The sequence below is a fragment of the Pseudophryne corroboree genome, chromosome 6 (assembly GCF_028390025.1).
Source record: "Pseudophryne corroboree isolate aPseCor3 chromosome 6, aPseCor3.hap2, whole genome shotgun sequence".
Lineage (NCBI taxonomy): Eukaryota > Metazoa > Chordata > Amphibia > Anura > Myobatrachidae > Pseudophryne > Pseudophryne corroboree.
This window is the reverse complement of record NC_086449.1, coordinates 71071096-71096360: the sequence shown is the minus strand read 5'-3', so window position 1 is coordinate 71096360 and position 25265 is coordinate 71071096.

The window sequence follows — 25265 nt, the reverse complement described above, 5'->3', positions numbered from 1 at the left end:
ATATATATATATGTATAGAGGCAGTGTATAGATGTATATATGTATGTGTGGAGGCAGTGTATGTTTGTATGAGAGATGCAGTGTATGTATGTGTGAGAGAGGCAGTGTATGGATGTATAATGTACGCAAGGAGGCAGCGTATGGATGTATATGTATGTCTGTATGGAGGCAGTGTATGGATGAATGTTTGAGAGAGGCAGTGTATGTATGTATGAGAGGCAGTGTATGGATGTATATATGCATGAAAGAGGCAGTGTATGTATGTATGCATGCGAGAGGCAGTGTATGGATGTATGAGAGAGGCTGTGTATGTATGCATGTATGAGAGAGACAGTGTATATATGTATGTATGTGAGAGGCAGTGGATGTATGTATGTGAGATGCAGTGGATGTATGTATGTATGTATGTATGTATGTGAGAGGCAGTGGATGTATGTATGTGAGAGGCAGTGTATGGATGCATATATGCATGAAAGAGGCAGTGTATGTATGCATGCGAGAGGCAGTGTATGTATGTATGTATGTATGTATGCGAGAGGCTGTGTATGGATGTATGAGAGAGACAGTATATGTGTGTGAGAGGCTATGTATGTATGTATGTATGTATGTATGTATGTATGTATGTATGAGAGAGACAGTGTATGTATGGATGTATGTATGTATGTGAGAGGCAATGTATGTATGTATGTATGTATGTATGTATGTATGTATGTATGTATGTGAGAGGCAGTGTATAGATGTATGTATGAGAGAGGCTATGTATGTATGTATGTATGAGAGAGGCTATGTATGTTTGTATGTATGAGAGAGGCTATGTATGTATGTATGTATGTATGTATGTATGTATGTATGTGAGTGAGAGGCAGTGTATGGATGTATGAGAGAGTGTGTGTGTGTGTGTGTGTGTGTGTGTGTGTATGAGAGAGGCAGTGTATGGATGTATGTATGAGAGAGACAGTGTATGGATGTGAGAGGCAGTGGATGTATGGATGTGAGAGGCAGTGTATAGATGTATGTATGAGAGAGGCTATGTATGTATGTATGTATGAGAGAGGCTATGTATGTATGTTTGTATGTATGTATGTATGTATGAGAGAGGCTATGTATGTATGTATGTATGTATGTATGTATGTATGTGAGGCAGTGTATGGATGTATGACAGAGCCTGCGTGTGTGTGTGTGTGTGTGTGTGTGTGTGTGTGTGTGTATGTATGTATGTATGTATGAGAGAGGCTGTGTATGTATGAGAGAGACAGTGTATGTATGTATGTATGTATGTATGTATGTATGTATGTATGTGAGAGGCAGTGGATGTATGTATGTGAGAGGCAGTGTATAGATGTATGTATGAGAGAGGCTATGTATGTATGTATGTTTGTATGTATAAGAGAGGCTATGTATGTATGTATGTATGTATGTATGTGAGAGGCAGTGTATGGATGCATGAGAGAGCCTGTGTATGTATGTACGTACGTACGTACGTACGTACGTACGTACGTACGTATGTATGTATGTATGAGAGAGGCAGTGTATGGATGTATGTATGAGAGAGACAGTGTATGTATGTATGTATGTATGTATGTATGTATGTATGTATGTATGTGAGAGGCAGTGTATGGATGTATGTATGAGAGAGGCTATGTATGTATGTATGTATGTATGTATGTATGTATGTATGTGAGAGGCAGTGTATGGATCTATGAGAGAGGCTGTGTATGTATGTATGTATGTATGTATGTATGAGAGAGGCAGTGTATGGATGTATATATGAGAGAGGCAGTGTATGGCTGTATGTATGAGAGAGACAGTGTATGCATGTATGTATGTATGTATATATGTATGTATGTATGTATGTATGTGAGAGGCAGTGGATGTATGTATGTGAGAGGCAGTGTATATATGGATGTATGGATGAGAGAGGCTATGTATGTATGTATGTATGTATGTATGTATGTGAGAGGCAGTGTATGGATGTATGAGAGAGGCTATGTATGTATGAATGAGAGAGGCAGTGTATGGATGTATGTATGTATGTATGTATGTATGTATGTATGAGAGAGACAGTGTATGGATGTATGTATGTATGTATGTATGTGAGAGGCAGTGGATGTATGTATGTGAGAGGCAGTGTATGGATGTATGTATGAGAGAGGCTATGTATGTATGTATGTATGTATGTATGTATGTGAGAGGCAGTGTATGTATGTATGTATGAGAGAGGCTGTGTATGTATGTATGTATGTATGTATGTATGTATGTATGTATGAGTGAGGCAGTGTATGGATGTATGTATGTATGAGAGAGGCAGTGTATGGATGTATGAATGAGAGGCAGTGTATGGATGTATGTATGAGAGAGGCTATGTATGTATGTATGTATGTATGTATGTATGTGAGATGCAGTGTATGTATGTATGTATGTATGTATGTATGAGAGAGGCTGTGTGTGTGTGTGTGTGTGTGTGTGTGTGTGTGTGTGTGTGTGTGTGTGTATGTATGTATGTATGTATGTATGAGAGAGGCAGTGTATGTATGTATGTATGTATGTATGTATGTATGAGAGAGGCAGTGTATGGATGAGAGGCAGTGTATGGAAGTATGTATGAGAGAGGCTATGTATGTATGTATGTATGTATGTATGTATGTATGTGAGAGGCAGTGTGTGTATGTATGTATGTATGTATGTATGAGAGAGGCTGTGTATGTATGTATGTATGTATGTATGTATGTATGTATGTATGAGAGAGGCAGTGTATGGATGTATGTATGAGAGAGGCAGTGTATGGATGTATGGATGAGAGGCAGTGTATGGATGTATGGATGAGAGAGGCTGTGTATGTATGTATGTATGTATGGATGTATGTATGTATGTATGTATGTATGTATGAGAGAGGCAGTGTATGGATGTATGGATGAAAGGCAGTGTATGTATGTATGTATGTATGTATGTATGTATGTATGTGAGAGGCAGTGTATGTATGTATGTATGTATGTATGTATGTATGTATGTATGTGAGAGGCAGTGTATGTATGTATGAGAGAGGCTGTGTATGTATGTATGTATGTATGTATGTATGTATGAGAGAGGCAGTGTATGGATGTATGTATGAGAGAGGCAGTGTATGGATGTATGTATGAGAGAGGCAGTGTATGGATGTATGGATGAGAGGCAGTGTATGTGTGTATGTATGTATGTATGTATGTATGTATGTATGTATGTATGTATGTATGTGAGAGGCAGTGTGTGGATGTATGTGAGAGGCAGTGTATGAGAGACAAAATCAAATAGAAAAAGATAGGCAACTGGGTAGGGTGCCAGGATCTGGGAAGGGGGTATCCATCAAATAATTAAGGATGTCTTTGAGAGATACATCCTTGTTGTAGTCAATGCAGTCAGACGACTGAGAAACGTATAATACTCTGCCTAATCACTTTCACCTTACTGACTGGGAAAGTGGGTAATTGATAGTGTTGGGGGGCAGTAGGGAGATGTTTTGCCTAGGGTGCCAAGAAACCTTGCACCGGCCCTGCTTGCAGGAGACATTGCGAAAACCTAATAGGTCTTGAGCTGAGAAGGCCACAAAGTGAACTCCAAACTGACCCCATGTGACTGATCGCTGTTTAGGCAAACTGTCCTCTCTTTATTTGCTGTGCTGTGTGTGGACTTATGGCTCTGGGCTCAAGAGGGAGATCTATCAAAACTTGGAGAGACATAAAGAGGAGCGAGATAAAGTACCAACCAATCAGCTCCTGTCATTTTTTTCAAACACAGCCTGTAAGATGGTCGTTAGAAGCGGATTGGTTAGTACTTTATCTCTTTCAGAGGCTTGATACATACCCCCACAAACACCTTACAGTGTTCCAGTGGTAACGAGTAGGAGATTAGTGGATGCAGATCACTCTGCGTAGCCCTTATAGCACTTAGGGTGTCTATTTACTAAGCCTTGGAGAGCACTAAAGTGGAGAAAGATAAACGACCAACCAATCAGCTCCTAACCGTCATTTTTTAAACTCCGCCTGTAACATGGCAGTTAGGAGCTGGTTGAGTGGTATTTTATCTCTATCCGCTTTATAACTCTCAAAGGCTTTAGTACATAGACCTCTTAGGGGGCGATTTATTAGAGCAGTTGTTCTCAAACTGTGTGCCGTGGCACCCTGGGGTGCACAAACACTGCCCCATCCTCGATTGTGAAGCAGTATGGTCAACAGGGTTTTGCAAAGATATATAATAATAACTTAGATATAGCTTTTTGGTGAGAAGGCCCACATCGTATTAAGTTATCTACAGGATTATCCCAATCTGGGCCTCTAAATTATCTTATTATGGTAGAGATATAATGTTGCGCTTGTAAGAATGCTACTTTAAAAGATTGAAGAAATTCAAATTTGGCCACTGCTTCTGAATATGAGAGAGGCCTTTTGGCTTCTAAGTGGACCAGATGTCCTTTCGAAATGATCCCTCCCATATAGTGAAAGGGTTGGCTGCCATCAGAGCCGGCCTTAGGCATAGGCAAACTAGGCAAATGCCTAGGGCATTTGGTAGGCTATAGGGCACCAGCAGCTTCTGCTGATTAAAATGATATGTGGCATGCCTATATTCTGTGTGTGACTGCGGTTGTATCTGCATACGAAATGCTACGTTGCAGTGTATTCCTGCAAATCACTGTAATGTAGCATTTCTTATGCAGATACAGCCGCAGTCGCACACAGAATACAGGCATGCTGCATATAATTTTAATCAGCAGAAGCTGCTTGTGCATCCTAGCCACATAGTAATGCAAATAAGATGCATTTTCATAAACAAAAGGTGCCCAACGTTAGCAGAGTTGCCAGCTGACTCATGCCAGGCATCTCCTGCAGAACTAGCGGCGGTGCTAGGGGGCACCAGCCAAAATCTTGCCTAGGGCATCATATTGGTTAGGGCCGGCTCTGGCTGCCATACCGCCATGGTAATTTGGGTTTTTACAGAAGGGAAGATGCAGAGAATAGTGGGCATTAAAACCATTTCTGTATCGAAAAATGTACCAGACTCTTCGTGTATTCCAAAGAAGAGGATTACCTTGAATTTTGAGCGAGATATCATGGTCTTGAATATGAAGAAAGCTAGAGATGCCTAAATTGTCGAGAAAATGAGATTCAAGTAACGTGTTTGCATATACATTCGAGCCATGAATCCAGTCAATTAAGTATCGTAAATAGGCTGCATGACTATAACGCACAACATCAGGAAAATTAATTCCACCATTTGGATCTAGTTTCTCACAATTTGAGTAGGCTAATACCAGATCTTTTCTCCTGCCAAATAAAGGAGCGAAATTGAGCATTGATCTGGTTTGTGTCTCTATGGGTGAATTAAAGAGGTAAGACCTGTAATCGATAGAGTCATCTGGTAAATGTGATCATTTTAATCAAATTTTGCTCTACCCAGATATGAAAGGGTTAAGTGCGCCCAACCCTTCAGTTCATTTGAAATATTTTGAATTGCCCTGGTAGCATTAATTTCTGTAAATCAGCAGGGTTCCTAGTTAAAGTTATGCCCAAATATGTTAAAGAAGAGGAAACCCATTTTATGGGGACCGAGCCCCTCCATTGGGGAATAGTCCAACCTGGACCTAAAAACATACCTACTGGTTTGTCTGCATTTATCACCAAGCCGGAGACGCCACCATAGTGCTAATTATATCCATTATAAGTGGTACTGAGTCCCGAGGGTTATTAATATATAATAGTAAGTCATCTGCAAAAGCGGAGATTTTTATTTTGTGAGACCCAATACATACACCCTGGAAATGAATCGAGCGAGAAGTTAAAAAGTAAAGGAGAAAGAGGACATTCCTGGCGTGTGCCTGTATGCATGATAAATTTACAACTCCTCAGCCCATTGATCAGAAGCGAAGTGGCCGGGGAGCGATAGAAGACAGAAAATAATCTTCTAAAGTCTGAATCAAAAGCTCTATATTCCAATATGGAGAACACATGTGGCCAACGCACCATATCGAAAGCTTTGTGTGTATGAAGACTAAGCAGCGTATTACTTTGGTTAGAAAATTGCATCGAAGAAACGGTCTAATGACGCGTATAGAATGTCTGCCAGCTACAAAGCCCAGTTGGTGATCAGCAAACAAACTCGGCAAGAATTTTTGAAAATGATTAGCCATGATTTTCAACAAAATATTAGGAGCCTAATAATTGGGGCTCTCTGTCTGGTTGGCATACGGTCATTAGGTCGACCACTATTGGTCGACATGCATTATGTTGTCAAAGTCGAAAAATATCGTTATTCTCATGCCTTGTACTAACCCCATGCACTTGCCCGCTGCATGTGCACCTTCTCTCCCATGCGTGCGCATATTCGCAGTTGCGTGATGGCGCCTCCACGGTCGTGCGCTCAGGCGCGTGGTATGTGCATTTACGGTAGAGTTTGTGTGCGTCTGGTGGGCGACCCGATCGTTACATATTTAATCCAAATAATGTATTTTATAGGTAATATTCCCTTTAATAATATCTGTAAGTATGATTAGTGTAACTGGTTCAGGGACAGAGAGATTCCTCTTTGCATGCTGGGAGGGCTCAGACAAAGGTTGGAGGGTAGTGTATGGTGTCCAGCTGTGGGGTATTGAAGGGGTGTTGTGTCTATGATAGTTGGGAGGGATTTGCATAGTTCCTGCTCATGGTTATGCACAGAAGTAGAAAATAAGATTAATTGCATTCCGAATAAATTACACATAAGTGCAGGGTAGGTGAATGGAATTCAGTCATTTCTTTCCCACAGACTGAATACAATAGCCTTATTTACACTAAGCTTTGAGATTCTATGAAGAGGGCTTACACCTTTGTTTATGAATAGAACCAGGTTTCTCTCCAGAATAATGAGTGCTGAGTAGTCAATTGTCTCAACTGAAGGTGGGGTAAACAAAGCCCAGAGACAGAGTTTGTTTGGAAGATCCAAAACAATAGCTTTCCTCAATATAATCAGACAAAGAGGAATCTCGAATACTAACAAGTCCAAGCCATCGCCCACTTCTTGAACTAACCAATGATCCCAGGTGCAGTACATGTCCCACCCCCTAACCAATGGAAAGAGAGCACACAGTATCTATTGTAGTATGTCTTGAGTTAGTAAATAAATATAGCTTGCAATAGGCTTGGTGACACAAGACTCTGCAAGGTTTTCACACTGAAGGCTAGAGCCCTGGTCCAGGTTGCGCCGGCGAAGTCATTCCACGTGTGTAAGTTTTTCTCTGTAACCAACTTGTTCTCTGTTTGTATTTGCCATACTCTCTCTCTCTCTCTCTCTGTTATTGTTACGCTGTTGTATATTGTATAATTTCAGTTATTCTGTTTAGGTGTTTATGTTAGTGCTGTAGTGTATAAGCTGTAACTGTTTTTCCCTTTTACATACTAAAATCATCTAGATAAAGGTTTTGGAACCTTACAAGGTATTGTGTGTTTGTCATTACATTGCTAAGGGTATTCGGAGCGTCTCAATCGCTCAAGCAGCTTTTATATTAACAAGGTTAAGAAGCGTTATATCATTACAGTATAAGTATATCCCTTCATTGTGTTGCATACAAGGTTTACTGTGTGTCATCCTGTGAGCGTCTGCGCCGCTTGTGTTCCTCTGGTGGGCACAGCGTCCGCTACGCTAGTAGCGTAGCATTACGGTACTCGGACCGCCTCGATACCCAGCGTAAGCTGTGACCGAACGTGCCGCTCGTGCGTCTCGACTACGGCCTAGCGTCTGCTACGCTAAGTGCGTACCCTTACGGTACCCCGTACGCCCATTGCGTACTGAGTCTCTTACCAATATATAGTGAATGTTATAAGATAAATAATTAGCTTTATCAATTGGCGGCTCGTCCGTCCTCCACATATCCGCTCTAGCGAACACAAGCAGACTTTATCTGTCAGCAAAGGGCAGGAAGGCGTATCCCTTCGTATCCGTGTTGGTGGTGAGGGATACAGTAGTGCTGACTAGATAAGCGTCTGCATCGCTACGCTGTAGGAGTGCTGGTGGAATCCGGAACCGGAAGGTAAGAACAGTACGCTATTGTCTTTTAAAACTGTTTTATTTCTGTTTGATACACATTGCGTACGCAACACACGCACACACCTGCATTTTCCATTTGTGTAATTTTCACATCTCGCCTTCCTGTTTGCCATTTATCATTGATAACGTGTTGAGAAAGATTTGTTGCTATTGGTAGTTAAAAGTATAATTAACACGTAAGGGAGTAATTTGTAAAACACGCACACGGCTTGCCTAAGATACAAGGAAGTTCTGTGTGGTGTTCAGTAAATGATTACAGTTAAATATCATTTGCATTGATAGAAACGTGTTACTTGTGTTACTGTGGACGTGTCTGGCCTGTGTACACGTGTCCCTAACAAAAGGCGGGACTAGCGTACGCAAGGGCTTATACACGTAGCGTATATTACGCAACGGAGCGTACGGGTACGCCCACGTAATACAAATCACACGATAGTATTGTTTTAGTAGGCGATACGGAAGCAACGCGATAATAGCGCAAGTCAATCTCAGTGTCCTAAATTTTAGCGTAAATAATCCTTCTCTAGTTGTAACTCCTCTCGGGACTAGATTGCGATACTGAATGAAAGGGATTTCTGCGCAGAAACGAAAGTAAAGAGTATATGAGGTGAAAGAGTGTGTATATATATATATATATATATATATAAGTTTCTCATTTTTGGGGTGGAACCACAGGAAATCGAGTTCTCGTGAGGTACATACGTGAAAGTGACAGCGCGGTGGCTTGGGAGGCATCCCTTGTTAACATATTAAAATAAGAGCATTAGAGTATAGCAGACCAGGAGGTCCAGAGACAGACCAGGAGGTCTAGGTACAGCGGACTAGGAAGTCCGCTATAGATAGAGTCAAGAAGCACAACCCCAGGAGGGTTGGTGCGGTACCATATAGGCCATTAAGCTCTGGCTGAAAGAATTCGCCGCCACAATTTTCGATTTCACTGATCGTTCCGCACATAAGTTTAGTTGCTTATGTGCAGTACGATTGTACCGCATGTAATTGTGTGCATTAGTTTGTAACTTGACCCAGTACCGTTTGCGTACGCTAGAGGGGTCATAAACGCTATTTGTACATTCTAACGTGATTTGTGTAATTTTTTATTTTAAGGGAGGTTCGCTGGTCACTCAGGAATTCTCCAGCAACTGATATTTACTGGGAAGGGTTAAGTGCTCTTCGGATCACACCCACACGTTCCAGTAAATAGAGGTTCAGGTTGCAGGGGCCCTAGGTTGAGTACGCCAGCGCTAAGGCAGCGTGTGGGCGTATTGGTCGACGTGGGCGAGTGAGTGAAGGTACTCGGTAAACTTTCACCGTCGGCTTACCCCGGACATCTTGGTTTTTGTAAGGGTTCGCTGAAGACCCTGATTTGAAGGTCAGAGGTAGTGAAAGCAACACCTGCAAAGATGGGGGCCAGTTGTTCAGGTAGGGGGCGATCAACCCTGGTTCAGGTTGATTTAGTAAACCGGCCAATAGGGTCGGCAAGGTATATCATGTGTGAGAAATACGGTTCACACACAGAGGTTTTGTGCGATGAATGGAATAGAATGACTGTGCATGACGGGGAAAAGTTCCCACGGGTAGGCAGTTTTAGCCCCGAGGTGTTACAAAATCTAAGGAGAAGGATATGTCTCATTAAATCTGCAAAGAGACGGATCAAATATTATGATTGTTTACAGTTATGGCAACGGGAAAGTGAAATACAAGGAGAATTAGCTTATACAGCTGACTCCAACTTTGGTAAGAAAAATATGGCAACGGGAAAGAAAGTGGTTACAGAGAATGGCACACTGGTGTATGATAAAAATGCACTTAGCAACTGTATTAATAATTATGGTAGTAGTAAATGTAACAATGATAAAAGTAAAACTGTTAAATGTACAACTGTTAACCTGTGCAAGTTGCACTCCATGTTAAACTTCCCTCAGGATTACAAGCAAGAAAGTGAGCCCAGCACGAGGTCGGCACCTTTTCCAGCAGCCATCATACAAGACATCCAGGTGGACGCGACCAAATCGGTAAAGGCAGTAATCGAACCCCCTAACGGAGGGTAAGGTGAGGTCGTGTCCACAGGTACGTACGGTGTTATATATCACGCACAAACAAATGTACCTCATATTGTAGAACCAACACAAGATGATGTAATTGAACTTAACCCTGTCGGGGTGATCGCAGTCCCAGATGGGAAGACTGACGCTCAGGGAATCATTCCCGCCAGGAGCAGTGCAATGCCCTGCCCCTGGTCCCGGACAGAATTAAGGACAATTATGTCTGAATTTCCTGATCCTAGGAGAGATCTAGTTGCATGTCAGAGGTTTATTAAAGAACTAGGAAACTCCACAGAACCCACCAACAAAGAGTGGCGGACAGTGCTGAGGGCATGTTTGCCTTCCAGTGTTGACCCTGCAGAATTTATTACTGATTGTAAATTAGACACAGAAGTACCTCATACGGAGGAACACAATCAGGAATGTATTAAGCAGATCAACCGACAGTTAGGAGTATATTTCCCAGTCGTTGTCGAGTGGAAAAAATGTTTTCTCCATAAGACAAAGTGAGGGGGAAAGTACTTCTAATTATTTCAATCGAGCACTGCGAGTAATGGCTAGAGATACTAGGATCACGGACATTGAGAAAAATGCACAGCATAGAGATATAGCGGTTAAGGTATTAATGGATGGTTTACAGGAAGTGTTGAGAACAAGGGTACAGACCTCTCTACCTAACTGGAGAGGTGTCTCGGTGGCTGTCTTGAGAGAGTCTGCTATTGACCATGAATGGAACATCAAAAGACACCTGGAGTCACAGGGCAGTAAGCAAATGACAATCAGTAGACAAGCCCTGACAACGATGCCACACCAGCTTAAGCCCCAAACCCCTGTGAGAAATTCAAATGTGATAGTTTGTTACCATTGTCACAAAGAGGGACATTTTGCACGAGACTGTAGAGTGAAAAATATACAAAAGTCATATAAAACCCCTAGGCAACGACATGAAAAATGAAATTGTAATCAGGTACCACATATGTAAAATTTTGAGCTACACCTATAATTTATGATCCGGAAAGTTGGTCATTTAACCTTGATAGTAAGCCTGAGGTTACAGGTAAGGATATTGGGAGGACAGTCCCTTGTAGACACAGGAACGGCCGAGTAAACTTTATAATTTATCTGTAAAATGTTTCTTTTTCCCCATCTCTGACGTTCATCGGCAGAACTCAAACATCACATAGCTACTTGGTCTTTGCCGAAGTCTACCTAACCCCAGTGTGACCTACCGACATCGGTGTGTCCTGGCCAGGCACAAAAGGGTGAAGTGTGGAAATACTGGTGGGGGAGACTGCGCAAAGATACCAATGGATGTGTTGGTGTGACAGCCTGATGGTGAACGGAAGATCTGACAATGTTTTTTTTTTGTTTGTTGTTTTATGTAACATATATATGAATTGTTCTCTCTCTCGTTTTTTTTTTTTTCCTCTTCTCTCTCATGTTCTCATGCTTTACAGATGGTATGTCACACATCAGTTAGACAAATGGTAATGCAAGATTTTTTTGCTCCTTACAGAAAGATCGCTGAGTCGGAAAGAATATTGCATCACCGGAATGTTCGTTTGGAAGACTGAGAGACAGCACCTTTGAGATGACGACAGAGCAAGAAGAACAACAAGACTAGAAGACATCGTAACATTTTTCTTTCCCCTCAATTATTTTCTGTACCCCCATTACAAATTTCTCCTTTTCCTCCTATAAGATGGACTTGCCCCAAGAGACTGTGATCCGGATTTTCCTGTTGACCATGATGTTGACCAGAGCAGTCTGTTTCGGTGAGAGTACCATGGAGGTCGAGAAAGGATCTGGAATGGGTTCTGATGACCAGGATGGAGGCGTAGTTTTCCAAGAGCAACATAATCACTGAGTAAAGGCGAGTATCAGAAGATGATCTGGTAGCATTGACAATAAAAGGAATTGTGAAGGATTGTTAGCTGAAGAGAACTGCATCTGTAGGCATTGTGACAATATAGTTGAGGATGGGTGCATCAAGAAATGTCAGTCCAGTTTTAATGTCCACATGGACCGGCATCCATTGAGTGACTATCACTCCTTAGTGGGTAGAGTGTTAAACCAGACAGACTGTTGGGTATGCTCTCAAGTACCTCAAGGTCATAGCAAATCAGGACTAGTACCATTCCCGTTAACTGTAGGAGAGGTACTTGAGTTAAGTGGTGGGAGGCCGGTGGACAAGAGGTTTAATATCTCTAGTCCTCCTAGTTTGAAGCTCCACCAATATCATGTGGATAAGTCCTTAGTATGCTTTAACATTTCCAATCCCCGAAAGCCGGGAAATTGGGAAGTGTCATGGAGTAATCAAACCATGACATTTTCATATAGAGCCGATAGAATGCCCATAGACACAGAGCTTATACGCCAGATAGCCAACAGTGGAAAATATTTCCGGTATAGGTACACTCTAGCAAGTAGGAACATGCGAGTTGGAGAAGTATCACCAGGATACTGTGCACATATCGTACAACCTGATACGTGTACTAGACAGATGGGAGAGTTAGGGTTAGGAGATTTCACATGGAAAATTTGTACCATGGTAATGTCATACTCCGTCCCATATGTTCTCCCCGATGATTCATATTTCATATGTGGGAGAAAGGCGTATAGGTTCCTTGCCCCAAACTCAGAGGGATTGTGTTACATTGGAAAGGTACTGCCTGAAGTAATGACTGTATCCCATATCAAAATGAAAGACATTCACCGTGGTGCCCAAGCTCCTTACACTCACACTCATTACGAGCACGTCGTTAAAAGGCACCTGATAGAGAGGACAGAGCATCCGGCCTCTGATCTGATCCATGAATCCACCGGGATTCAATTCCTACTCGCGTTAGATATCACTCGTACCGCCAGAGGAGTGATAAATTATAGATATATATCTGCGCTAGCGAACTTGTTAGACAATATCACCGAAATGTATGACGACACGTTCAGGTACACTGGGAAAGAGTTACAAGCCTACAAAAGAGAGCTGGTTCAGCATAGGATGATTCTCAATTATCTCACAGCAGTGACAGGCGGGTATTGTGTTACCCTAGCAACTCAGTATGGTGTAAAGTGCTGCACGTATATTACAAACAGCACTGAGGACCCGGCCGAGATCATAGACCAAAAGATGGATGACATTTTGCAATTAAAGTGGGAGTTTCGAAGGAGGCATAGCCTCACTCTCGCTGCTGTGAGTAATGAGCTGACCAGTTGGGTGTCATGGTTGAACCCACGAAATTGGTTCTCTGGGTTAGGAGAATCGGCCCAAGGTATGATAATGGATGTAGGGAAATTTCTCTTGTGTATTCTGGGAGTCGTCATATTGGTTGGTCTGATATTTAGATGCGTTCGGACTTTAACGAAGTGTAAAGGTAGTACCAGAGTGATGAGTCTGAGGAGCGAGGACACTGTAATAACAACAACTAATTTGATTTATGACCCAACGATAAAGACAATGTTGTGATGAAAATGTGATTCCACGGTCCGTTTCTTTCACCCGTTTCTCCTTTGTTTTCCTCCAAGGTACAAAGACATCCACTTGGAAGAAGAATTTGACAACCTCTTTTATACAGACCATTGATGAACTATGCCACAGACCCCCAATATCCCTAGTGACTTTAACTTTTTACGAAAGCCCAATACTTTAGAGACTGTAATTTTATGGACAATGGAACAGCTTTTGCTCGCTATTTACAACAAAAGCACAGAGAGACATCAGACAACATGTACATCAAGACAAGACATCAGACAAGACCTCAATCGGCGACTGTTTATTTAAACTCACATAGTTTACGACTGCATTTATAACGATTGTTTCTTATCTTCATCTCTACAACCTCCAGGTAATGACACACATAGTCGACAGGGAATATAGACACATATATCAGCATTCACATGTTCCCCCCATTCATGTATCATCAACTAAATGTGCTCCCCCATTTGTTGCAACCAAAAGCCGAAAAGAGCTCGGTAGAGTTTGACAGCCCATCCACAGACCCTTGATACGGGATAAGAAGGATTCAATGTATACTTCGCAATACCTCGAAGCTTGATTTACACGTACGGCACGATGATACATGACCCCTCAAACATGAATTTCATACACACATGCTTTTACTGTCTCACTAGGTCATACTTTTCCCACCTTCTCCTCTCTTCCCTTACCCAATCATAAAAAGGTGTTTACATGATGACATATATTTTTCTGTTTTGTTTAGGAAGTGGCAGTTATTGGTGACTGCCAAAGGGTGGACTGTCAAAGTCGAAAAATATCGTTATTCTCATGCCTTGTACTAACCCCATGCGCTTGCCCGCTGCATGTGCACATTCTCTCCCGTGCGTGCGCATATTCGCAGTTGCGTGATGGCGCCTCCACGGTCGTGCGTTCAGGCGCGTGGTATGTGCATTTACGGTAGAGTTTGTGTGCGTCTGGTGGGCGACTCGATCGTTACATATTTAATCCAAATAATGTATTTTATAGGTAATATTCCCTTTAATAATATCTGTAAGTATGATTAGTGTAACTGGTTCAGGGACAGAGAGATTCCTCTTTGCATGCTGGGAGGGCTCAGACAAAGGTTGGAGGGTAGTGTATGGTGTCCAGCTGTGGGGTATTGAAGGGGTGTTGTGTCTATGATAGTTGGGAGGGATTCGCATAGTTCCTGCTCATGGTTATGCACAGAAGTAGAAAATGAGATTAATTGCATTCCGAATAAATTACACATAAGTGCAGGGTAGGTGAATGGAATTCAGTCATTTCTTTCCCACAGACTGAATACAATAGCCTTATTTGCACTAAGCTTTGAGATTCTATGAAGAGGGCTTACACCTTTGTTTATGAATAGAACCAGGTTTCTCTCCAGAATAATGAGTGCTGAGTAGTCAATTGTCTCAACTGAAGGTGGGGTAAACAAAGCCCAGAGACAGAGTTTGTTTGGAAGATCCAAAACAATAGCTTTCCTCAATATAATCAGACAAAGAGGAATCTCGAATACTAACAAGTCCTAGCCATCGCCCACTTCTTGAACTAACCAATGATCCCAGGTGCAGTACATGTCCCACCCCCTAACCAATGGAAAGAGAGCACACAGTATCTATTGTAGTATGTCTTGAGTTAGTAAATAAATATAGCTTGCAATAGGCTTGGTGACACAAGACTCTGCAAGGTTTTCACACTGAAGGCTAGAGCCCTGGTCCAGGTTGCGCCGGCGAAGTCATTCCCACGTGTGTAAGTTTTTCTCTGTAACCAACTTGTTCTCTGTTTGTATTTGCCATACTCTCTCTCTCTCTCTCTGTTATTGTTACGCTGTTGTATATTGTATAATTTCAGTTATTCTGTTTAGGTGTTTATGTTAGTGCTGTAGTATATAAGCTGTAACTGTTTTCCCCTTTTACATACTAAAATCATCTAGATAAAGGTTTTGGAACCTTACAAGGTATTGTGTGTTTGTCATTACATTGCTAAGGGTATTCGGAGCGTCTCAATCGCTCAAGCAGCTTTTATATTAACAAGGTTAAGAAGCGTTATATCATTACAGTATAAGTATATCCCTTCATTGTGTTGCATACAAGGTTTACTGTGTGTCATCCTGTGAGCGTCTGCGCCGCTTGTGTTCCTCTGGTGGGCACAGCGTCCGCTACGCTAGTAGCGTAGCATTACGGTACTCGGACCGCCTATAGCGTGCTCGATACCCAGCGTAAGCCGTGAGCGAACGTGCCGCTCGTGCGTCTTGACCACAGCCTAGCGTCTGCTACGCTAAGTGCGTACCCTTACGGTACCCCGTACGCCCATTGCGTACTGAGTCTCTTACCAATATATAGTGAATGTTATAAGATAAATAATTAGCTTTATCAATGTCAACATGGTCACTACGTCGACAAGGTCACTAGGTCGGCATGGAAAAAGGTCGACATGAGTTTTAAAATTGTAAAAAAAATGTTGAACTTTTTTATACTTTACGATCCAGGTGGACTACGATTGGAAATAGTAACCTGGTGAGTGAAGCGAGCCATGCAAGGGGACACAGTGCACTAATTGGGGTTCCCCATCACTTTACGAAGAAAACGACACCATAAATAGTAAAAAAAACCTCATGTCGACCTAATGACCATGTCGACCTAATACATGTCGGCCAATAATGGTCGACCTAATGACTGTCGACCTAAGTGTGGTTGACCTATTGACCCATACCCGTCTGGTTTTGGTAGTAATATTGTGTGCGACTCATTGAATGTGGGGTAAATGGAGGGTTCCTGTGTATTGTCTGATACAGCTCATGCAAAGCTAGAAGGATATTGGGGGTCATTCCGACCCATTCGCACGCATCGGTTTATCGCTGCAGTGCGAATGGGTACGGAATGCGCGGCGGCCGCAGTGCGCGTGCACATTGTTGCTCGGCGACGGGGTTTGCCGGGATACGTTGCGTCTACCGAAGGAAGCGGTCGCAGAGCCGACCGCAAAGAAGACTGACAGGAAGAAGGCGTTCCAGGGCGGATCCGGACCGTTGGCTGCTGTTTTCGGGGAGTGGTAAGGAAAACGCAGGCGTATCCAGAAGAACGGAGAAGAAGCGATCGCAGCCCTGCTAAGCTAAAATACACTCCCCCATAGGCGTGTGCTACTTGATCGCAGCAGCAGCAAAAGTTGCTGGCTGTGATCAACTCGGAATGACCACCATTATCATTAAGTATTTTGTAGTAGTCTCCCGCCAAACCTTCTGGACCCGGAGCTTTACGGGGTGTAAGGCCTCTAATAACCTGAGGGATTTCTTCTGTAGTGACAGCACCACTCATTTGGCCCATTTGAGCCTGTGACAATTGTGGGAGGCAGGCTTCTTGTAATAAGCGTTTCTGAAGATCAAAATCGATCGTTTGGTCCTTATATAGGTTACTATGGTATTCATGAAATAAATCCAGGATCCGTTTGGAGTCTGTGACGGAGGTTCGAGTACTAGGATGTTTAACGGCCGCAATATGGGTTCTAGTTTTCCAAGGATGAGACATGGCAGATAGTAATCATCCCGCTTTATTTCCCCATCTATAGTATTTATGTTTAGAAATTTCCAATGAATTTTTGGCCTGAGTCACAAGGAAGTTCTCCAATAATTGCCTAGCTTTTTTTTATAAGAATTCAATGTAACATCACATGGAGCCGAAGAATATGCGGCAAAACTGGAGGAAACCTCCGTTCTAAGGGAATTATACATGGCCACAGATTCCTTCCTTTTTATTGACTACATGACTTATGATATGTCCCCTCACGACTGCCTTCAAAGACAGAAGAAAAGAGGAGAATCCCAATGTTCAATATTGTCATCAACATATTCTGCCCAACGTGCATTGAGAAAAAGCTTGAAATCTTCAGAAGAGACTCAGGGGTCTATTTACTAAGCATGGATGGAGATAAAGTATCAGCCAATCAGCTCCTAACTGCCATGTCACAGGCTGTGTTTGAAAAATGACAGGAGCTGGTTGGCTGGTACACAGGGGCGTTTTAACAGAGAAGGGGGCCCGTGTGCACCTCCAGGTGGGGCCCCCTCCTCTGCACGGCGCAGTAGTCTCTGGCAATATGCCGGAGTCTACTGTGCATGCGCAGGTCTCCGGAAACATGGTGCCCGCCGTGTTCCGGAGACCAATTTAGCTATTGCGCATGCGTGGCGGCCATCTTCCCTGCTCTTTTCGCCGTGAGAGCAGCGCTCGGCGCTGGATGCCGGAAAGGTGAGTATTAGAATATGGGTGCAGTGTGTGAGGTGTGGGCCCCGCTGGACCCAGGGGCCTGTGTGCGCCGCACACATTGCACCCATTATAGAAACGCCAGTGCTGGTACGGGATGTAGAGGTCACAACACCTCCCCCTACATCCCGCCCCCCTGAGAATCCCGACAGTCGGCACGCCGACTAGCAGGGACTATTCCCACTCGTACCTGTCCCCGCCCCCTTCACTGCCATTCCGCTGCCGGGATACCAGTGGAGGTATGCTGACCGGCGGTCTCCTGAGCGCCGGTCACGCATACCCAACCCAGCTAGTACTTTATCTCCATCCAAGGCTTAGTAAATAGACCCCCAAGTGAGATGAGAATCTTCAAAGACGGTCTGCTGAGGGGACATTTGTAAAGCTCAACACCACGGAGATAGGGGCATAGTCAGAAATAATAATATCATGTAACTTTGTGGTGAAAAGTGTCAGGAATCGGCATTCTCCATCGCATCACTTTCAGTGAACAGGCGTCTCCTGGCTTCAGTCCTCTGCCTTCAGAGTATCCCCTATGTATTGGACCTGTGGAACTACAGGTCCCAGCAGTTCCAGTTCCATTCCAGTCTTCAGTCTCCTGCAGCCCACAGCTCACTGTGTTCCACCTAACCAGTTCTATCTTTTGGTAACCACTGGTTTCAGCCAGCAGCCTGGAATACACAGTGCTTCTAGTTAAACAGCATTAACTCCCGGTGCACTACTGATCCCAGCCAGCGACCAGCAGTGCATTGCATTAACTGTCTACAGAATTATTCTCCAGGTTAATCACCAGCTCCAGTTAACTCTCAGCTGATCTGGGCACCCAATCCTGGAGGGTGTGTTCTCACAGAGATTCATCCAATCATCACAGAGCAAAGGGTATAAACTCCAGTTCCTGGCTCATTCTCATCGCCTTGGACAATGAGTCACATTTGGTGTGTCAAGTCTCCAGTGGTTCCCCGTGTTCCAGTCTCCAGTGGTTCCCCGTGTTCCAGTCTCCAGTGGTTCCCCGTGGTTCCTCTCTGCTTGTTCCAGACTCCAGCCACAGTTCATCAGCAGTAAGAGACTCTCCTCAGGTGTTATTCATTGCCTAACTTGTGCACCTTATTACTAGCATTCCATTCTGTGCATTGCATACAGCACTTAACAAGCATGCTGAGTTAGTACTGTCTCCTGCCTGGGCCCAGTGTCGGACTGGGGCATGAAGGGCCCACCGGGGAATGCCATGGCAGGGGCCCATTTTTAGTGGTGTGGCCAGTACCCAGAAGGGGTGTGGCCAGCCACCACAGAGGTTTGGCTAACCATTAGAGAGTACACGGTCTGGGCCCCTTGATAAATATATATATTAAATACTGCTAGTGCATGCATGATAATGTACCAGATTAATAACAGCAATGCACTATAGAAAATACACCTTAGACCTGTACAGCATAAGGTAACATATGTATAATGTGTAATTCAAGTGCACAGTCTGAAACCTTTTTCCTAGAGGAGGAGGGCTCCCAGGTAGAGGGGCCCACTGGTGGTTTCCCCTGTACCCCTGTGGGTCAGTCCAACCCTGCCTGGGCCTTGCTTGGCTAAAGAACTTTTATGTTACAGAGACTGTGTGCTTTGCAAGTATTACCGGAGTTCTGTTTTCCAAACCATTTGCATTTACCAAGTTATTCCACGTTACCGGAGTTTTGCTTTGTTTCAATTATTTACAAATCCGTTTACATCCAGCTACCAAGTTATTTCACATTTGTGTTACCAGTGACTTTATTTTGCTTAAAACCATTTGCATCCAGTTATCAAGTTATTTTCACGTTTTGTTGTCAGACTTTATTTGCTTTAAACCTTCTGCATTCAGCCATTAACTTATCACCAAGATATATCTGTGTTGCCAAAGACTTTTGATCATTACCTTGGATTCAGTTACCGTTTATCATTTAATTTCTGCTACTACCAATGCTACGTACCATCTATTATTATATTATTGTTCTGTGACTTATGTGTTTATTAAACATTAGCGCATATGCGCAGGACTTTATTCAGTCTCCACGTTTCATACGTCATTCCAACACTGACCCATTAGTGCCCCCACCGGGAACAGACTAAATCAGAATCCTGACAACCTGACAAGAAGATTATTAATCAAAGTATCTGAAGTCAGAAGATAGTCTATGTTTGAAAAAGAACAGTGTACACCCGAATAGAAAGTGTAAGATTTGTCCGAAGGATTGAGTAATTGCCATAGGTCTGACCAGTGCCGTAACTAGGCATTTTAGCGCTGTGTGCAAGAAACGGCATTGGCGCCCCCCCCCCCATGCAAGATAGGGGCAGTGCGCGCTGCAGGCGTGCCAAAAATATATAGGGGCGTGGCTTTATGGAGAAGGGGCGTGGTCACAAAATAATACCAATTGCTACTACGGTGCACAGTAGTCTCCATTATCAAATTACGCTGCACAGTAGCGCCACTACACCAGGTAGAGCCCTTTTACACATTACGCTGCCCAGTCCCCCTTTTTACACATTACGGCAGACAGCGTCCCCCTTTTTACACATTACGGTAGACAGCGTCCCCCTTTTTACACATTACGGCAGACAGCGTCCCCCTTTTTACACATTACGGCAGACAGCGTCCCCTTTTTACACATTACGGCAGACAGCGTCCCCCTTGTCAAAGTCGAAAAATATTACTGAACACGCAGCACGTATAAAATACACACACATGCCCACTGCGCGTGCACTTGTTCCGCCGTGCGTGCACATATCCGCAATTTGCGTATGGTCGGTCCTGCGCGTGGTATGGGTATTTACGGCGGAGTTTGTGAACGCATGGAGGGCTATCAAAACATTACATATTTAATCCAAATAGTGCACATTGTACACATAGTCCCCCTGCACCACATCAGCAAGTATCAATAGTTTAAATGATTCCAGAACAAAGGGATTCACCTTTGCATGATAGGAGGGGACAGACTAAGGTTATAAGGTGATGTCTGGTATCCAGCTGTAGGGTATTTTAAGGGTAACATTCCGGTGTTGGTTTGCGGAAGATCGCATGTTCCTGTGGATAGTTATGTGCAGAATCAGAATATAGATATAAACTGTATTTACTGTATATTATGTATGCGGCGGGAATCCAGAGGAGACCACCCACAAGAACAGTTGAGAAAGACATCGCCCACCTTTTCAAATCAACCTATGACCTCTCCTGTACTGTAAAGATGCATCTGTCATGACTGTGGTTTTGTGAACCCGGTGTTAGCGAAGTCTGTGCGGGCAACTGGAGGACTATGTGAATACTATCACTGACCTGGTTTGGGAGTGTTGAGGACTCGGGGTTTCTTCCGGTGACCGGGAAGAGGAACCGCTGCTGGACCACAGCGGAGATGGCCGAATCTAGGTTTTCCTCATGCAGGATTTGGTCGGCAGACAGGAGGCACGTATGGATGCTGGAGGTCTCCTGAAAGACAGAACTAGAAAAGGTGCTGAGGAATGAATGAGGGAGTACCGGATGCTGGAGACACCAACTACGCTCGTGAGCACTGGGTGTTTAGAGGCACTGAGGCGCTTGGAGACACTGAGGTGCTTGTAGGTGCAGAAGTGCCTGGAGGCACTGAGGTGTTTGTAGATGCAGAAGTGCTTGGAGGCACTGAGGTACTTGGAGGCACTGAGGTACTTGGAGGCACTGAGGTACTTGGAGGCACTGAGGTGCTTGGAGGCACTGAGGTGCCTGGAGGCACCGAGGTGCTTGTAGGTGCAGAAGTGCTTGTAGGTGCAGAAGTGCTTGTAGGTGCTGAAGTGCTTGTAGGTGCTGAAGTGCTTGTAGGTGCAGAAGTGCTTGTAGGTGCTGCAGAAGTGCTTGTAGGTGCTGCAGAAGTGCTTGTAGGTGCTGAAGTGCTTGGAGGCGCTGAAGTGCTTGGAGGCGCTGAAGTGCTTGGAGGCGCTGAGGTGCTTGGAGGCGCTGAGGTGCTTGGAGGCCCTGAGGTGCTTGGAGGCCCTGAGGTGCTTGGAGGCACTGAGGTTCTTGGAGGCACTGAGGTGCTTGGAGGCACTGATCTATGTTTTTTCACGACCCTACGGTTGCCCAGTCCAATGCTCTTTTTACCAGGTATATCGATGACCTATTCATTCTCTGGACTGGAGGCGAGTCGGCACTTGCACGCCTAGTGGATTCCATCAACACCAGGCCTTCCCCCATCAGGATCACTTTCCAGTGGTCCCTGACGTCTATTAATTACCTCAATGTTTTGGTGTCTTTAAGCGCAGGGAAACTTCAGACTAACATCTATAGTAAACCAACTGATAGAAACACCCTTCTACTCACCAACAGTCATCACCCTCGCTCATTGAAGCAGGGTCTACCAAGATCTCAAATGCTGAAGGTGGCCCGCATCTGCAATCAGCCAGACAAGACTGAGAGGGAACTGGACAATATGGTCATTAAATTTACGGAAAGGGGATATGATAAGACAGCCTTGGACCTCACCTAAAGGGAGGTGCTACAAGCACAACGAGACAAGCTTTTATGCCCTATTTCAAGATCCCTAGATGACAGAATCCCGTGGACCACGACCTTTGACACTTACAGCCCCATTCTAAACAGAGTGAATAGGGCCCTTTGGCCCATAGTTTCTACAGGCACCACCCTTCCATTTAAGCACACAACCCCCATGATGTGTTACAGGAGTGGTCGCAACATCAAAGACCTGGTGGTACACACAGATATTTCCAACATTTCTAAACCTTCTAAGGGGACCTTCCTGTCTAAAAAAACAAGGCTGCTACCGCTGTTTAGGCTGTACTACATGCAGCCACATGATCACGGGGCCTTCATTTACTTTACCTTCAACGGGCAGAAGAATCTCCATCAGGCACGTAGTCTCCTGTACTTCTACGCACATCATCTATCTCATCATTTGTCCCTGTAACCTATGTTATGTTGGGAAGACTATCAGAACTTTGAGGGAACGCATGGCCCTCCACCGTTCGGCCATCAAGGCTGCCATCACAGGGTCCCCATCTGACCAACCAGTGGCCAGACATTTCCAGGAGGTAAAGCACACATTGGGAGACCTAAAACATATAATCATTGATCACGTCCCAAAGTCTATCCGGGGGAGTGATCGTGATGGCCAACTATTTCGCAAAGAGGCATCCTGGATCTACGGGCTCAACACGATCCACCCAGCATGTCTTAACGAGAGGATCGTTTGGAGCACCTTCGGATAATAGCTGAGGATGATATTAGTCCATAACTGGAGCGAGTCGACCAGAGACTGTCTCCACATTATGTGGGACCAGGGGCTCACTGTCATCGTGGGAATTTATTGTATTTCATGAACTTTAGTGGCACTAGTATTACTGGTGCTGGTGGTACAAGGGCTTGTCCTTTGGCCAAATTTGTTGTTATTATTACTACTACTGTTTTCTATTTTTCAGCTTACCTGTTTGTATCTCCCCCCTGTGGGCTCTTTATATTACAATTTTCCTCTTTCACTGGTGACAGCAGGATGTGCTTAGATTACAACACGGGGTCAGGTGGCTTTGTCTAGCGGGCTCCTTATTGCCATTATTTGTTGTGTTAGGGACTGGTTGGAACCCATTTTTAAAATGCTTTCTCTCTTTGTTTCTTTTTTTTCTTCCCCAGCCTCCTGCCCACGGGTCGAGCGTCAGGCGTTGCCAGGCAACGGACGGCAGGGCTTAGCGCGGACGTCATGGTGCGTCATCTCCTGGCGCCGCCCTGTGCCGGAAACAGAGGCTCGGGAGTGCACGCGCGGGTGTCGAGACGGGCTCTTCTTCTCTTCTTTTAAGGGTGAGTAGGATCTTCTCTTCTTTGTTACTCTTACATCTTGAGAAAGGGGTTAAATTCCCAGAAACGTCGATGGATGTTATGTCTTTGATTAATACATGGACATTATACCAGACCCTGAGTGCCGCAGTTCTTTGTTCTTTATATATATATATATATATATATATATATATATATACACACTGCTCCAAAAAATAAAGGGAACACTAAAATAACACGTCCTAGATCTGCATGAATGAAATATTGTTATTAAATACTCTGTTCTTTACATAGTTGAATGTGCTGACAACAAAATCACACAAAAATTATCAATGGAAATCAAATTTATTAACCCATGGAGGTCTGGATTTGGAGTCACCCTCAAAATTAAAGTGGAAAAACACACTACAGGCTGATCCAACTTTGATGTAATGTCCTTAAAACAAGTCAAAATGAGGCTCAGTAGTGTGTGTGGCCTCCACGTGCCTGTATGACCTCCTTACAACCCACACAAGTGGCTCAGGTAGTGCAGCTCATCCAGGATGGCACATCAATGCGACCTGTGGCAAGAAGGTTTGCTGTGTCTGTCAGCGTAGTGTCCAGAGCATGGAGGTGCTACCAGGAGACAGGCCAGCACATCAGGAGACATGGAGGAGGCCGTAGGAGGGCAACAACCCAGCAGCAGGGCCGCTACCTCCGCCTTTGTGCAAGGAGGAACAGGAGGAGCACTGCCAGAGCCCTGCAAAATGACCTCCAGCAAGCCACAAATGTGCATGTGTCTACTCAAACGATCAGAAACAGACGCCATGAGGGTGGTATGAGGGCCCAACGTCCACAGGTGGGGGTTGTGCTTACAGCCCAACAACGTGCAGGACCAGAGCAATCTATTCCTATGAAAGTGGAGTGCCGGTCCAATCACAAGTATATATATATATATATATATATATATATATATATTTTAGCTGGAACATAAAGACGGAGGCACTCCAGTCTCTATCAATAATTTACTACCTCCTGTGTAAGTTATCATTTAAGCTCTTTAATGAGCTTTTTTGAAGACCTATAGGGGCCCATTTATCAAACAGTATTTGTGGCTATGTCCCCGAAAACGGGTGTTTTCGGGTACATAGCTGCAAATACTATGTATCCCTGCAATGTATGAAGAAGGGATCATGGCAGGTATCTCCGATAACTGCTGCGACCCTTTCATTGCTGCCTGCAGACGCATTCCCCATAGGTTTCTATAGGGCATGCAATGCTGCCCCGATGTATCAATATCGATATTGGCCCACGCAGTGTCGAAGTCAAAAATATTACATAAAAAGAACATACAAACTACACACATTATGAGTCGCTATACTTGCAAATACGCGCAGCGAGCACAGCAATATATGGTAACACACGCATTTACATGGACATGGCACAGAGATGGATTTGACACTTATTTCATGCAGTACATAATTATAATAATATCAAGCGCCAGACATCATGATGATTTAAAATTATATAATGAAGTAATGTCATGTATTATTTGAACGAAACCAGATACACCTGTCATATTTGGTATTAAAGCAAGCAGATTAATGTGTAGATTCATTTGATACTTGTTGTTAAGTTGTAGGACATTGCAACAAATAGTTATGATTAAATGTATGAAAGGTAAAATCACT